The sequence below is a fragment of the Gobio gobio genome, assembly GCF_949357685.1.
Source record: "Gobio gobio genome assembly, chromosome: 21".
Classification (NCBI taxonomy): domain Eukaryota; kingdom Metazoa; phylum Chordata; class Actinopteri; order Cypriniformes; family Gobionidae; genus Gobio; species Gobio gobio.
In genome coordinates, this window is record NC_137117.1 from 27294712 (window position 1) to 27310423 (window position 15712).

Below are 15712 nucleotides of genomic sequence, written 5' to 3' on the forward strand. Positions count from 1 at the left end.
TGCCGATTTTGCAGGTTTTCCTACTTACAAGAGTTTGTAGAGGTCTGTAATTTTTATAATAGGTATCCAGAAAAAAAATCCAGAAAATCACATTGTATGATTTTTAAATAATTAATTTGCTTTTTATTGCATGACATAAGTATTTGATCACCTACCAACCAGTAAGAATTCTGGCTCTAACAGACCTGTTAGTTTTTCTTTAAGAAGCCCTCCTGTTTTCCACTCATTACCTGTATTAACTGCACCTGTTTGAACTCGTTACCTGTATAAAAGACACCTGTCCACACACTCAATCAAACAGACTCCAACCTCTCCACAATGGCCAAGACCAGAGAGCTGTGTAAGGACATCAGGGATAAAATTGCAGACCTGCACAAGGCTGGGACACTAGGCAAGCAGCTTGGTGAGAAGGCAACAACTGTTGCCGCAATTATTAGAAAATGGAAGAAGTTCAAGATGACGGTCAATCTCCCTCGGTCTGGGGCACCATGCAAGATCTCACCTCGTGGGGCATCAATGATCATGAGGAAGGTGAGGGATCAGCCCAGAACTACATGGCAGGACCTGGTCAATGACCTAAAGAGAGCTGGGACCACATGCATTCTCAAAGAAAACCATTAGTAACACACTACACCGTCATAAATTAAAATCCTGCAGTGCATGCAAGGTCCCCCTGCTCAAGCCAGCGCATGTCCAGGCCTGTCTGTAGTTTGCCAATGACCATCTGGATGATCCAGAGGAGGAATGGGAGAAGGTCATGTGGTCTGATGAGACAAAAATAGAGCTTTTCGGTCTAAACTCCACTCGCCGTGTTTGGAGGAAGAAGAAGGATGAGTTCAACCCCATCAGTTGCACAAGAGTACAAGAACACCATCCCAACCGTGAAGCATGGAGGTGGAAACATCATTCTTTGGGGATGCTTTTCTGCAAAGGGGACAAGACGACTGCACCGTATTGAGGGGAGGGTGGATGGGGCCATCTATCGCTAGATCTTGGCTAACAACCTCCTTCCCTCAGTAAGAGCATTGAAGCTGGGTCTGTCCAGCATGACAACGACCCGAAACACACAGCCAGGGCAACTAAGGAGTGGCTCCGTAAGAAGCATCTGAAGGTTGTTGTGAACTTCTGTTGTTTGTTGAAGAAGAGACCAGGAGACGTCGGATCAAGACAGAAGTGATTCTTTTAATGAGAACTCTCTGTGCTGCAGGTCGTCCGAAAACAGTCTGATTTAACAGTACAAGATAATGCAATTTATCTACATTTCAGGGGGAGTGGTTATGCAGCAGAGGAGGAGACATTCAAACAAAGGATTGCATATCGTCGCTGTCCGATGAAAACCACGTATGTCCATTTTGCCGATTTTGAGATTTTTCGACGGATTGAATGTCCAGGTTCATTTCCGTATACAGTATGCGTCCCATATCTAAATGGCCAATGAAAAGTTGTGAAATCATGTCATCTGATTTTCACGTATATCCATTTGGTGTCAAAGCTGTCAATCACGCCGCGTATCTCCCGCCCTGTGGAAGCATCTCGCCGGTCTCGCTGGTCTCGTTAAGTTGTTTCATTGAAGCTCAGCACTGGATAGCCGAAAGTACGACATTGAAGCTCTCCACAGTTTAGTTCTAATCTAGTTCTTCACAGATTAGTTTGCTTGCTAGTATGTAATTAAACTCGGTCTCTTTGATAAGATTCAGCCTTTTTTTTCTCAGTCAAACTGATCAAATTATAGCCTGTAATGCTACTGTCATGATTGTCACTAGAACATGCCTCACTCATACTGCTATCACCGCTTGCCAGAGGCTGAGAATATCCAGCACGCATTCCTCTGTATTCCTCACGTATTCCTCTGCTGAAACGCGACTTTGCCATTCTAATTAATGATAGAACGCGTATCGACCACCGTTACTGTAAAATATGCACGTATGTCCATTTAAAGGGGTGGTAAACAACGATTTCACTATTCTAACTTTAGCTAGCGTGTAATGTTGCTGCTTGAGCATAAACAACATCTGCAAAGTTACAACGTTCAAAGTTTAAAGCAAAGGGAGATATTTGCTTTTAAAGAAATCAGTTTCTAAGAACTACAGCAAACGGCCAGTAGGCGACTACACACATTCCTCCAGGGTTGGTGACATCAACAGGCTCAATATTTACATAAACCCCTCCTCCGAGAATATTAAATAAGGGGGGGGGGGTGAGGCCATTTTGTATTGCGGCGCTGTTGTGGTATAGTTAGGCTGGAGTGTTGTTGCCGCGATGCCAAGGAAACGCTGTTATATTCATCCGGATTGCAGGTCTGGGGTACTTGCTCTGTTCAGCCTTCCTTGGGACGGGGGTGCGTTGCAGAGCGTTTAACATACAGCATGTTATATGCACGTGTGTTTGAGTCAGCGGGGAACAGGCGCGCGCGCGGCTTCCTGCAGCACATCTAACAGAGGAAAACATCCACCGTCTTCGCGATTTCAATGCCAGATTTGCACAACGTCAGCTGCGTGAAAAAAACACTGCCGGTGCGTGGATGCACGACGCGCGCGCTGCACATTTCACGGAGGACAACACAAACTTCCACAAACTTCGCGAGTTCAATACAGGATATGCACAACGGCTTGTCCTGAAAGCTGGATTTACAAACAGAAGCTGTTTACGGGCCACAACCTGTAAGTTGATTTATTTTTCATCGATGTGTTTTCCTGTAATAGGTTGTAGCAAGGAAGTAAACAGATGACAACGCTGTTCTGCAAACCAGTCTGTTAAATGCTCATTCATACTTAACGTTATCCGACGAACACCTAACGTTACAAACACTAACGTTAAAATCTCAACAGCGAACCTGACATTAGTGTAAATTATTCTTTGATTAGAGCTTTTATGTATTGTTTATCTACAGGCTTGCTAAACATGCTTCTGTGTGTGATTTGGCTAACTTACTAGTTAAAGCCAGTGCTTAGTGTTCGTTTTGGGTTAACGTTAGTTCTTGCGACAGATATTTGGCTATAATCGTTCTAAAAATACAAAAGTTAAAGTGCCATTCAGTAGCGATCAGATCCGCAGTCTTTACTCTCGAGGACTGAGCAGGTTCTGCTCGATCATCTTCACTCAAATGTTCTGGGTCTGATTCGAGCTCATATGGTTTTATTGACGCCGTTGTTTCTAATACTGAACAGCCTCCGGTAAGGGGCGTGACGTTTCCGACGTGCACTGCGGTTAGCGAATCACAACACACTGGGCCAGCTAACCAATCTGAGCCCACTGCGTATTTTTGAGGGACTGGCTTCATACAACCCGGAAAGCATCAGACCGTTTTACAAGGAGGGACAGAGCAGTGTAGAATAAAGGTCAAATATATGAAAAATAAGGTAATTTTTTTTTAAACGAAGCATGAACACGTTACAGTGCACCCCACAAACACAGCCAAGCCTTCAAAAGAATGTGTTTTACCACCCCTTTAAACTCAATTTTGGTCAAATGTGGATTATATCATTACACTGGCAAGAATATGGTTACATGTAAAGATGCCGTACCAAGTATGACAAGCTACATTCAACTGCTTTTGAAATACAGTGTTTTTTTCACTTCCTGAAAAGTAAGCGTTTTGGACATACGTGAGTTTCATCGGGCAGCGACGATATGTTGTGCAGGTAAAGGACACACCCTACTATGAAATCCCTACCAGTCCCATTGAATCAGCATAACTATTTGCATGCTAATGCTGGCCAGGAACTCCAATTACAAGAGCCATCCCAGAGCCATTAAAGACAAAGGGGGCAACGTCTGGGCTCCCAAAGGTGGACTCTCAGTGATCTGACTCATTTAAAACACAATAGAGAAAAACAGGTCTGGCAGGAAAGGAGACTCTTACTAGAGCCTTTGAAATTAGTAAAACAGGAAGATTTGCGTAGCAGACTAATTCATCTGATATCATAATTTTTACCTAAAATGCTAAATGCAATGTACTTTCTAAAATTTGTAACCCCACAAGGTCCAGGAGTGGCCTAGCCAGTCTCCAGACCTGAACCCAATAGAAAATCTTTGGAGGGAGCTGAAAGTCCGTATTGCCCAGTGACAGCCCCGAAACCTGAAGGATCTGGAGAAGGTCTGTATGGAGGAGTGGGCCACAATCCCTGCTGCAGTGTGTGCAAACCTGTCATGCAATAAAATACAAATTAATTACTTAAAAATAAAAAAGGACTGAAGAACTGAGGGCACAAATACACAACAGGAAGGGCAATCAACAGAACAACGAATTGGTAAGGACTAATCAGGAACCATATAGTAACAAACAAGTGGTGGGAAAAAATACAAATTAATTACTTAAAAATAAAAAAGGACTGAAGAACTGAGGGCACAAATACACAACAGGAATGGCAATCCACAGAACAATGAATTGGTAAGGACTAATCAGGAACCATAGTAACAAGTAAACAGATGACAACGCTGTTTGGCTCTGCAAACCAGTTTGTTAAATGCTCATTCATACTTAACGTTATCCGACAAACATCTAATGTTACAAACTTTTTTTAAAATCTCAACAGCGAACAATAAAATACAAATTAATTACTTAAAAATAAAAAAGGACTGAAGAACTGAGGGCACAAATACACAACAGGAATGGCAATCAACAGAACAACGAATTGGTAAGGACTAATCAGGAACCATAGTAACAAACAAGTGGTGGGAAAACTGATAACAAAGAAAACTAGGTCAAACCAAAACACAAGGACAAGAACTAAAGTAAAACAGAACATACATGTGACATTAGCCCCTCCTTCCGAGCCCGACGGAGCCAGAGGGATGGAGTGGAGTGGAGCCATAACCTGACACCTTGGTTAATTTGACAATCGTTCCCAGTGTAGTGTAACTAGTTCTATGTAGATAAGAATATTATTGCGGATGATTATATGACTCTGACCCTTTGAGGCAAGAGCACACTGTACATATTAAGAGCTTCAATCTGTCAGGTATCCCTGGGTAGAAATGGGAGCGAAGACTCAAATGCAGGAAGAGTAGATTTATTGTAAATAATAAAATAAAACCAACAGAAACAAAACACCCGCGAGGGGGAAAAGCAAACTTGAAATAAACGTAAACATCAGGAGAGGTAAACAGGAAACACGACAGGGCGCAGACAACATCCAACAATGATCCAACCCAGGACTGCAGACACAAGAAGACTATAAAGGGAACAAACTAGGCAGGAAATGAGGGAGAACAGGTGGGGCAAATAAACCAATAATCATATAACAAGAGGGGCGGGGTTAGATAATAGACAGGAGACATGATATCACAAGCACATGCACAGAAATGACAAATACAAGACATGTGCTTTAAAGGGGTGGTAAAACAAGATTTCACTTTTCTAACTTTAGCTAATGTTGCTGTTTGAGCATAAACAACATCTGCAAAGTTACAACGTTCAAAGTTTAAAGCAAAGGGGGATATTTGCTTTTAAAGAAATCAATTTCTAAGGATTACAGCAAACGGCCGGTAGGGACTACAGACATTCCTCCAGGGTTGCTGACATCACCAGTCCCAATATTTACATAAACCCCTCCTCCGAGAATATTAAATAAGGGGGGGCGAAGCCATTTTGTATCGCTGCTGGGAAGCGTTGTTGTGGTATAGTTAGTAGGCTGGAGTGTTGTTGCCGCAATGCCGACGAAACGCTGTTATTTTCATCCGGATTGCAGGTCCACTTCACTGTAAAAAATGTATAATCTTCCCAACTCAACATTTTCTAGTGACTGGTCACATCTAAAATTTTCAATTGGCCAAATTGAATTTCTGTGAATTGAATTTTATCCATTGTGGCAACAGTCTGTTAACATGGGCTCAATTAGAAATAATATGTTGAGCCAATGGAAAAATTTAATTTACCAACACTGTAAAAAATGGCCAGGCCTCTCCAATTTAAAATTTTCTAGTGACCGATCACATCTAAATTTTTCAATTTGGCCAACTAAAAAATTTAGATGTGATCAGTCACTAGAACATTTTTAATTGGAGAAATGTTTTACAGTGAAACTGTGTGGTTGGTCCAATTAAATATTTTAAATTGTAGTAACAATTGTTTATTTCTCACTGTCCCAAAAGACAAAAATGACTAAAAACATAAATATATTAAGCAAAATACAGAACACAGACAACAGGGTTGTTCCAACACAGGATACAGGATACACTGGAACAAATTCCAACACAGGATATTTGGGTGAAAATACCTTATTTTCAATAAGGAAAAACTCTGAATACATTCAAGAAGTCTTCTGCATAACAGGATGTCTTAAAGTGGTGAAGAAAACACGGCACTGCAAGCTAAAAACCTGCAAATAAAAATAAAAACTAACATCGATGACAAAGCTCCCCTGCATCACATCTGGCAAGAGACAGAACAGAAGTTTCTTCATTATATAATGAGGATGAGACGAATTAATGGACATAAGAAAATCACGAGCTTGACGTGTTTGATATTAAAAGGCAATAACTTAAGCCCTGAAAGAGGCCGACGCCAAACGCACCGTGTTCAACAGTCGCATGCCGCACATATCACACAAATGACTTAATTTCCTTAGCCTATTACCTATTGTTTTAGACATATAAGACATGAGGAAAATAAAACTATTGGCTACAGGCTACCATTAGATAATTATGTGGAAAACGAGAACACACTCATAAAACCAATGAATGCATGAACTCGTGATTCTACAAAATGTCTTTTAAACTTCATACCCGGTCATAAAGCAAAACTCTGGAGAATAATTTCAGTGCTAAATACTCACCAACATCTTTGTGAGATGAATATCTCTATTCTCTTGGGAACGTCTGTTTCGGTCTTAAGCACCTGCTGGTTCGGCTCCGCTCGCGCTGCCGCTCCCGCGATCCACATTTGAAATCTCCACACTAACGCTTTTCTTCAAGTGCATTTTGCGCATGCGTATACCGTTTTTCGGACGTAGGACTTGTTCAGCCAACATGGATTTTTCACTTCGACTTCATAGATTGACTGAGCACAATTAAATATGTTCGGTGAATATACAATTTTAATTTTGAGTGAAGACCTTAAGCTATGATTAGTACAATGCATCTTTTTGCATGGCGATAATTACTTGGAAGTCATTTATTGGGCCAATATGTAATTTGCACAAATTTTCCCCCCAATTTTTTTTTACAGTGTTTGTTCAGCCTTCCTAGGGACGGGGGTGTGTTGCAGTGCGTTTAACATACAACATGTTATATACATGTGTGTATGAGACAGAGGGGAACAGGTCGCATTTGAAGCAGATTTATGCTGCCCATCATAAATCAAAGCACGAGACAAACAGGGGTCGGAGGAGAAGACCGGAAAATGTGACAAAATGGACAATATTCGTCTGTATTTGCAATACACAAGCCGCGGTTCAGCTGTGCAAGACAAACACTGCCAGTGTGAATGCACAACGGGCGCGAGCGGCTCCCGCTGCACATTTCACGGAGGAAAGCTTCCACAATCTTCGCGAGTTCAATGCAGGATTCGCACAACGGCTTGTCCTGAAAGATGGATTTAAAAACAGAAGCTGTTTACGGGCCACAACCTGTAAGTATGATTTATTTTTCGTCGATGTGTTTTCATGTAATAGTTCGTATTGTTAATTGTACGTTGTAGCAAGGAAGTAAACAGATGACAACGCTGTTTGGCTCTGCAAACCAGTTTGTTCAATGCTCATTCATACTTAAAGGAGCTGTATGTAGGACTGTGGCCAAAACTGGTACTGCAGTCACTTTCAAATTACTGTAGAGCGGTGTATCCCCTCTCCCCCTCCCCCTGACTCGAGGTTGCCAGATAGGCTGCAGGATCCAGCAGGAACGTAGGCTGCTACAAGGGGCTTTCAATGGCAATTAAGTGACGAGTCGTACACAGTAAGTTTTTTTTCTTTCTGTTAATTATGTTTATGCTTCAAGAGCGATGTTTTGTGAAGTAATTATGAATCGCAAAAATGTATTAATGGCGATTAGCCAAATATAATCGTAAATATGAACGCTCGTATGTGACAGTACATTCCCACATGAAAAAATACTTTAGTAAAATTACAGCAAAGCTAAATAACATTAGCAATGGTCATACAGGTCAACTTGCAGCATGTTTTGTCCACTATATATGCGAAGAACGAATGAGGAATAATTTTTACCGAGGTAACGTTAGGCTACTGTCTCAAATTCGTTTTCACATTGCCATAATAGGCGTGCTAATGTTTTTTTCCTCAGCGTCCCAGCATAATGACAGAGAAACGGGCTCTGATAATGCATTACTAATGTTAGCAATGACGACTCGCCGTTTTTATTTACCAAACAATTCCTTAACGTTACCTTTTCAATTCAATGACCCACCTCCTCCATCTGCGCTAACCTAACGTTACTTTACACGAACATGCATAACTTTGTTCGACTGTCATGAATATTTGAAATGTCCATTTACATTAAGTACAAGTTAGCCAAACATAGATGAACCTTACCTGTCCAGGAGAAAATTAGCAACTTTGGCATCAGTCTTCAAATTATTCTCCGTTTTCAGCCGTCTCCATCTTTCAAAGGCATCTCCTATACAAATCCTTGTTTTATTTCGGACACTGTCACAACGTTTTTCTGATTCATAACGAGGTCGTTTAGGTTTCCTAAAGTTAGACATTGTTTATCCAAAAAGTTTGTAGCTGCAGCTGTGGTAACTACAGCTGGCAAACCGAATGCAGAAACACTACTGACTTCGTGATTGGTAGACAGGTGGAGGGTGGCGCTTCAGGCCAAAACACAACATGTCAACATCAACATCAGTTGAGGGCTGCAATTTCACTTTTAAAATGACAATATCTTGGCCGGACAACCGTTGTCAGTGATATAAGTATTTGAAATTAACATGATTTCTTAATGTCTTGTGACATATCAGGGCCATTTTATGATTAATTGAAATACATTTCTTACATACAGTTCCTTTAACGTTATCCGACAAACACCTAATGTTACAATCTTTTTTTTAAATCTCAACAGCGAACTTGGCATTAGTGTAAATTATTCTTTGATTAGAGCTTTTATGTATTGTTTATCTACATGCTTGTTTATCTACGGGCATGCTAAACATGGTTCTGTGTTTGATTTGGCTACAAGTAAAGCCAATATTTAGTGTTCGTTTTGGGTTAATAGTTCTTGTGACAGCTATTTGGCTATATTCTAAAAATACAAAAGTAACAGTGCCATTCAGTAGCGATCACTATAGATTCGCAGTCTTTACTCTTGAGGACTGAACAGGTTGAACAGGTTCTGCTCGATCCGCTTCACTAAAATTGTCTGGTTCTGATTCGGGCTCAAATTGGTATGGTTTTATTGACGCCATTGTTTCTAATACTACCCAAAGCACAGTCTATCGGTAAAGGTAAGGGGCGTGACATTTCCGACAAACGTGCACTAGGCGGTTAGCGAATCACAACACACTGGGCCAGCTAACCAATCTGAGCCCATTGCGTATTTTTGAGGGACTGGCTTCATACAACCCGGAAACCATCAGACCGTTTTACAAGGAGGGACAGAGCAGTGTAGAATAAAGATAAAATATATGAAAAATAATGCAACTTTTTAAAAACGAAGCATGAACACATGTTACAGTGCACCCCACAAACACAACCAAGCCTTCGAAAGAAGGTGTTTTACCACCCCTTTAACAAAACAAGACAGACATGTGACACTATCTCTCTTCTTATTTTAATCGTCATTCCTTATCACAATAAGGCATATGGAGGGACTGACCTTTGTGAAGTACGTGAAGAAGATATCCAGCAGGATATATGGACAGGTAGAATCACAATGCCATGTAAAACATCTAACATTACATTAATGTGCTGCTTCATATTGTTCTTGAAGAATGTGTTGTAGGCAGTGCACTTTTGTGACATGTGAAGTAGTTTGTCTCTTGTCTAATGGATTTACACAGCCCGTTAAGGCCCTTTCACACCATGAACAATAACTATAAAGATAAATATAATGCTCACTATATTATCGTCCACACCAATGCACGATAACACTCTGTTTATTACGATACAGATATTTCACCTGCTGCTTTAAATGCTTGTGCTCTTTAAGGTTGTGAATTCTGATTGGCTGTCAATTTTTGTCATTCATCAGCTGAAAAAAAACATTCTGAAAGGGTCAACTTCTGACCAAGGCGAGGCCAGAGGGACGAGAGAGCCCGGTGGAGTCAGAGGAACTTCCCCAGACACACCCTCGTCGAGGTGTAAAGTCTGATGTAGGAAAACGTGTACAGGCAGCTGTCCGGGTAGTGGGTCAGGTAAGCCAGATCTAAAAATACCTTCTAGGGTTTTTGAGGGAGCGATCCTCTTATTCAAGGCAGTGGAGTTGAACAGCTGGCAAAAGACATTACATGCACCGAACAGGAACAGGAATTAGCCGATTGTCCGCAGTCTCGGCCCAGACCTGTGACCGGCTGGTCAGTCTCACATCTTTCCGATTTGATGAACGTTTTCATTGGGAACCACCATGAAAATGTTCAGAACAACAAACCGAATTAGACACTAGTGTTGTCAAACATAAATTTCGATATGTATCGATACTGAAATATCTGAAACGGCTACAGCTTTTCTGCAGTATCGATACACCAATACCAGCTGCGCATTCTCGCTCTCTCTTCTCTTCAACAGCGAAGAGACAAACACCCGCATCCTCTCACTCGTCTCATTTGCTTCAATTAAATAGTGCTTGTGATCTATATAAATGGCACTCTCAAACAGTCGCCTCTAAAGCAACTTATGATTCGTAAGTACCAAAATGAGTGGCTTACTGCGGTCAAATAGACACAAAATTCTGTCAAAATACCTGTCTTGATGAGTAGTCAGTTAAACACTGTCAGTTTTGGAACGTAAATAGTGAAAGATAATGCATGTTGTGTAACAGTATATTGGATCCTTGCATAAACTCTTAAAGCGACAGCAGTGTAATATTCCTGCTGCTGTCTGTCATGTTAATCAAAGAACAAAGGAAAATCACTCTCATACTTGTAAGCATTAATCTGTATTTAATTTTTTACAATGAAGACTATCCAGTGATATTTTACATTTGATTACTTTAATTTCTGTAGTATTTCTTACCTGATAATACTGTTAGACCTACCTGAAAAACTTAAAGCCGTGTTTATTTAATATCTCTCTTTATTCTATTGCACTTATTTGTTCTTGTTCTATTACTGACCTTTTATTTGTTTTTGTTTTTTTTATGAAAATTAAATTTTGCATTGAAGAAAAACAGATTTGTGTTTGTATATACTGTCTATAGTTCTTAGAAATCGGAATCTGCAAGAATAGGTATTGGCAAGTCACAATTCCACAAAAAAATTATAATTTTAATGAATAAAGGAACAGAGTAACACACTAGCATAACAATATCAACATCAATCAAGCACCTAACCAATCAAGAATAGCACTTAACATTCCATTCAATTCATTTTCTGTCTGTCTAATTTATTTAAAAAAAAAAAAAAAAAAAAAAAAAATTGTCGTGTGTTCTGTGTTAGATTAACTGAGACTTGTTACAGCACTTGCATACTGTAGCCCTTGACCGTTCTAGTTGCTTCTATTGCTCTCATTTGTAAGTCGCTTTGGATAAAAGCGTCTGCTAAATGACTAAATGTAAATGTAAATGTAAATCAAGACAGCAAGACAAAGGACTGAAGAACTGAGGGCTTAATACACAGGGATGGCAATCAACAGAACAACAAACAGGTGAGGACTAAAAGATAACAAAGAAAACTTTGCTTCCATTTTCTTCTTTATCAATAGATTTCTTCTTTACCTTCTCTCTTTTATTCTCTACTTCCGTTTATATTTTCTGTGATGTGACAGAACAAGGAGTGACCTTGTCATACTCGTAAGGCTAGTCATCATGACCCTTCCATGCCTTATCCGGTTTCTCCAAATAATCCCCTGACTTCTAGAGTTTCATAGGCTTTGCAAATATATCTACTCCCAGGACAAGTCTTAGAGTAGTTAGGCTTAAACCACATGCTTAACACAACTACACACTATCACATATAAACACTTGTTACTCAACTTGTTATACAGTTAAATCTAAGTCATGATGTTTAAAGATTTCATAGCCAAATGTAGACTTGTATAATGGTCTCAATTAAAGGCACAAAATAAAACCTTGCTTTTGGATATCAGACAAAATTGTATATCTAATGATGGGAGAGATTGAGATCTAGTATAGCAACTTGATCTATAACACACACGTATATAGTTAGATCTGAAATTATGAATTAAAACCGTTTTACTACTCCCTTCTAGCATTTTTTTCTAGTCCTCCTTTAAGTTAAAATTAATTAGTTAAAAATAAAGGTATGTCTCATTGATCTAATTCAACAACAATGCCTCCGACAAGAAAGGTGAAAGAAAGACAGCTAGCTTTCCAGTGAAAGCCCACATATTTTTCTAATAATAGTGGTTGTAAGAAAGGCTGTCCATATTATTAACTAAATTTGATGAATTCAGGGATCAGACGCATTTTCTTCTGTGACATCAGAAAGCACAAGCTAGAGCCAGATGTGGTCAATGTAGTTGCTAAAATTAAAATACACTTAATATAATGAATATTCATTTATACATTTCCTCAGTCTCTCTACCTTTTAGTCTCACTAACCACAATAATAAAAAAAAACATTTCCCATTAACTTTTGACGATGACTTTGAGCATCAAAATAGCTGCTTACTCATTACGGACAAATTTACATAAATCAACAAATCACTCAGTGGAGTGAGTGTCCTGTCATCGCTGTTTCAAATCCAGCCCCCTGCTCCAGTCCATAAGGCAGAGTGTGATGGTGGGACGGGACGCTGCACAGGTAGCCTCTGGGGGCTTGGTTAAAAAGCTTGTATTCTCTGTGAGTGCCTTATGTCACCCTAAGCTCTCCAAGACACTTAAGCTGAGGTAAATGACAGCAGCAAATGTCAACCTCTCATTCCTGTCTCTCTGCCTAACACTCCTCCTTTTTTCTTCGCTCTATTCTTGGACATGCTTAAGGACAGCAGCTGAATCTACGAGAACAACTAGAAGTGTAGCAAGCTAAATATGGAAAGAGCATACACCCTTGCTCTTGTCCTCTCCTTAAATCTCTCTTATCTATCCAGAGTGGTCACTGATTCTACAACTGTATGAATGAATGCTTATACAAGCCAGCCAATGACATGCCTATATGATTATGTTTGATCAACATCCTTTGAACCAGATTTTTTTTTTTACATGCAGACAAAAGGAGTTCTAATTAGGGATGTTCATCTACTCCTGTCAAACACAACTCAAGGGAATACAAACAATCGCTTACCTCATGCTGTAACAACTCTTTCTGCAGCCTTCCACAACCACATGTTCAGTCTATTTTAAACCGATTCTATTAACATAATGATCTTGCTTCGGTAGTCATGCCCGAAGACAATACAAGACGAAATGGAATATGCATGTGATCAACACTTGCATCTGTACAACACTTGCAATGACAACTGTATTAACAGAGCTATTTATGCCATTAATCTTGTCAACCTTCAAAGTTGAATGGACATTGGTCATAAATAAAGTCAAATGTACTGGCATTTAAACCATTTCATGCATGAATTATGATAACCATAGTCAGGATTTTTTCCAATGTGTTTGTATTGCTGTAAGGGCATGAAAAACAAGATTTGAACTTTTTTTTTTTACACATATTTTACAAAGAGATTTTCAGATGTCCACTTATGTTTTTAACTGAAGAGATATTAAACATAACACAGTAATAACATACTGTATGTAAACAAACAATATTAATAAAATGAAATAAAATTATGTGAAAAATATAAAATGCATACCGCTTCAATTATTGCAAATGCAATTGAGTTTGTTCTCGTTCGACCAGCAGACAGAAAAGAACTTCATGAAACTTCATTACTTTTTTGATGTAACAAGCAAAGTAATGCATTACAAGTAACGTGCATTAGGTAATCAGATTACTTTTTTATTAAACAAGTAACGCATTACAAGTAACGTGCATTATGTAATCAGATTACTTTTTTATTAAACAAGTAACGCATTACAAGTAACGTGCATTATGTAATCAGATTACTTTTTTATTAAACAAGTAACGCATTACAGGTAACGTGCCTTATGTAATCAGATTACTTTTTTGATGTAACTGAAAATTACAATCTAAAAACACAAATACATATTTACAGCCAAAAAAGTTACTGCAGATTAAGTATTTTCAAGAACAACAGTCACAGTGATAGGCTAATAGTTGTAGCTGAAATATAGCTGTGATGCATGATCTCCAAGTCCAATTTAATGGACAGATGACCAACCAGAATTTCTTCCCAATCTAAAATCAATCCTTGGAAAATTTAAAAATGATATATATATATATATATATACATATATATATATATATAGATGTCACTTGATATTAACTTTTTTTTTTATATACCTGGTTTCATGCTGGTTCTACTGGTTTCTGGTTTCTTGAGTAGCTACCCACGAATATGGCCGAGCACCCACGGAAAAACGAGATCGCTATTCTCCATTCTTTTTAACCAATTAAAATTGAGATACGGCAACCTCTCTTATTGGTGGATCTCACATCGACGAGGCGGTCAACAACCGGATAGAAAAGCTTGTGATTTCTGTTTTGTGGGTGGGCGCGCGCGCGTGTGTGTGTAATCAATTTATTTTATTATAAATAAAACGTCTCATAATATCAAAAATTATTGCAAACGTTATACAAATGCATTAGAAAATGTATCAGAGGTTTAGCTATACAACAGTTGTGAGATATTTGAATATCTATTTTGAATATCTATCTATTTTCCCTATGGGAGACCGGGGATGGTTGTAACACTTTTTGTTTGAGCCAGTAGGCCTAGCCTACAGTTGCAAGGGCTGTGCCAAGTGCGCGACTCACCAGGGCCTCGCGCCTCCCCAGGGCCTTGCGCAAAGTAAAGTGACAGCTGACTTGATGTAAAAGCCAATAGTTTTTGTCCTACAAAATACTATAAGGCTAGTTAAAAGACATAGCTAAAAATGCGCTTCGTGATGCTGTATTATTCTGCTTGTTAAAAATGTATTAGGCTATGCAATAACTTCCAATATTTCTCTTTGCGTGAGACTGTGCGTGTTGGAGTGTGACAGTGATTGCTGCACATATCCTATGTCAGTCAGCGGGCGTCAAGTTCGTAGAGAGCTTTATTCAGTCCATTCAAATTCTGATTTTGGCTGCTTCTGAAATGGGTTAAATCATAGATATTAGGCTACCCAAGAAGTTCAAGTAGGCTAGGCTACACTATATGGGGCGCCGTTTGTAAAGCGGCTCACGCTGAAAATAACAGCAACATTTTGACACATTTAGCTTCAAACAATGTTTAAAAAACTGGTATGAATTTTTGGCGGTCACTTTTTTAGCACATTTACAACAATATTTGTCAACTTAGAGATATTTTAAATAGTTAAATCTAAATGTTAATTGTTAAATCTAAATGTTAATTGTTAAATCTAAATGTTAAATCTAAATGTTAAATCTAAATGCTAAATCTAAATGTTAAATCTAAATCTAAATGTTAAATCTAAATGCTATATCTAAATGTTAAATCTAAATATAAATCTAAATGTTAAATCTAAATATAAATGTTGATCTAAATGTTTCGGGTGAAACTAAATATTT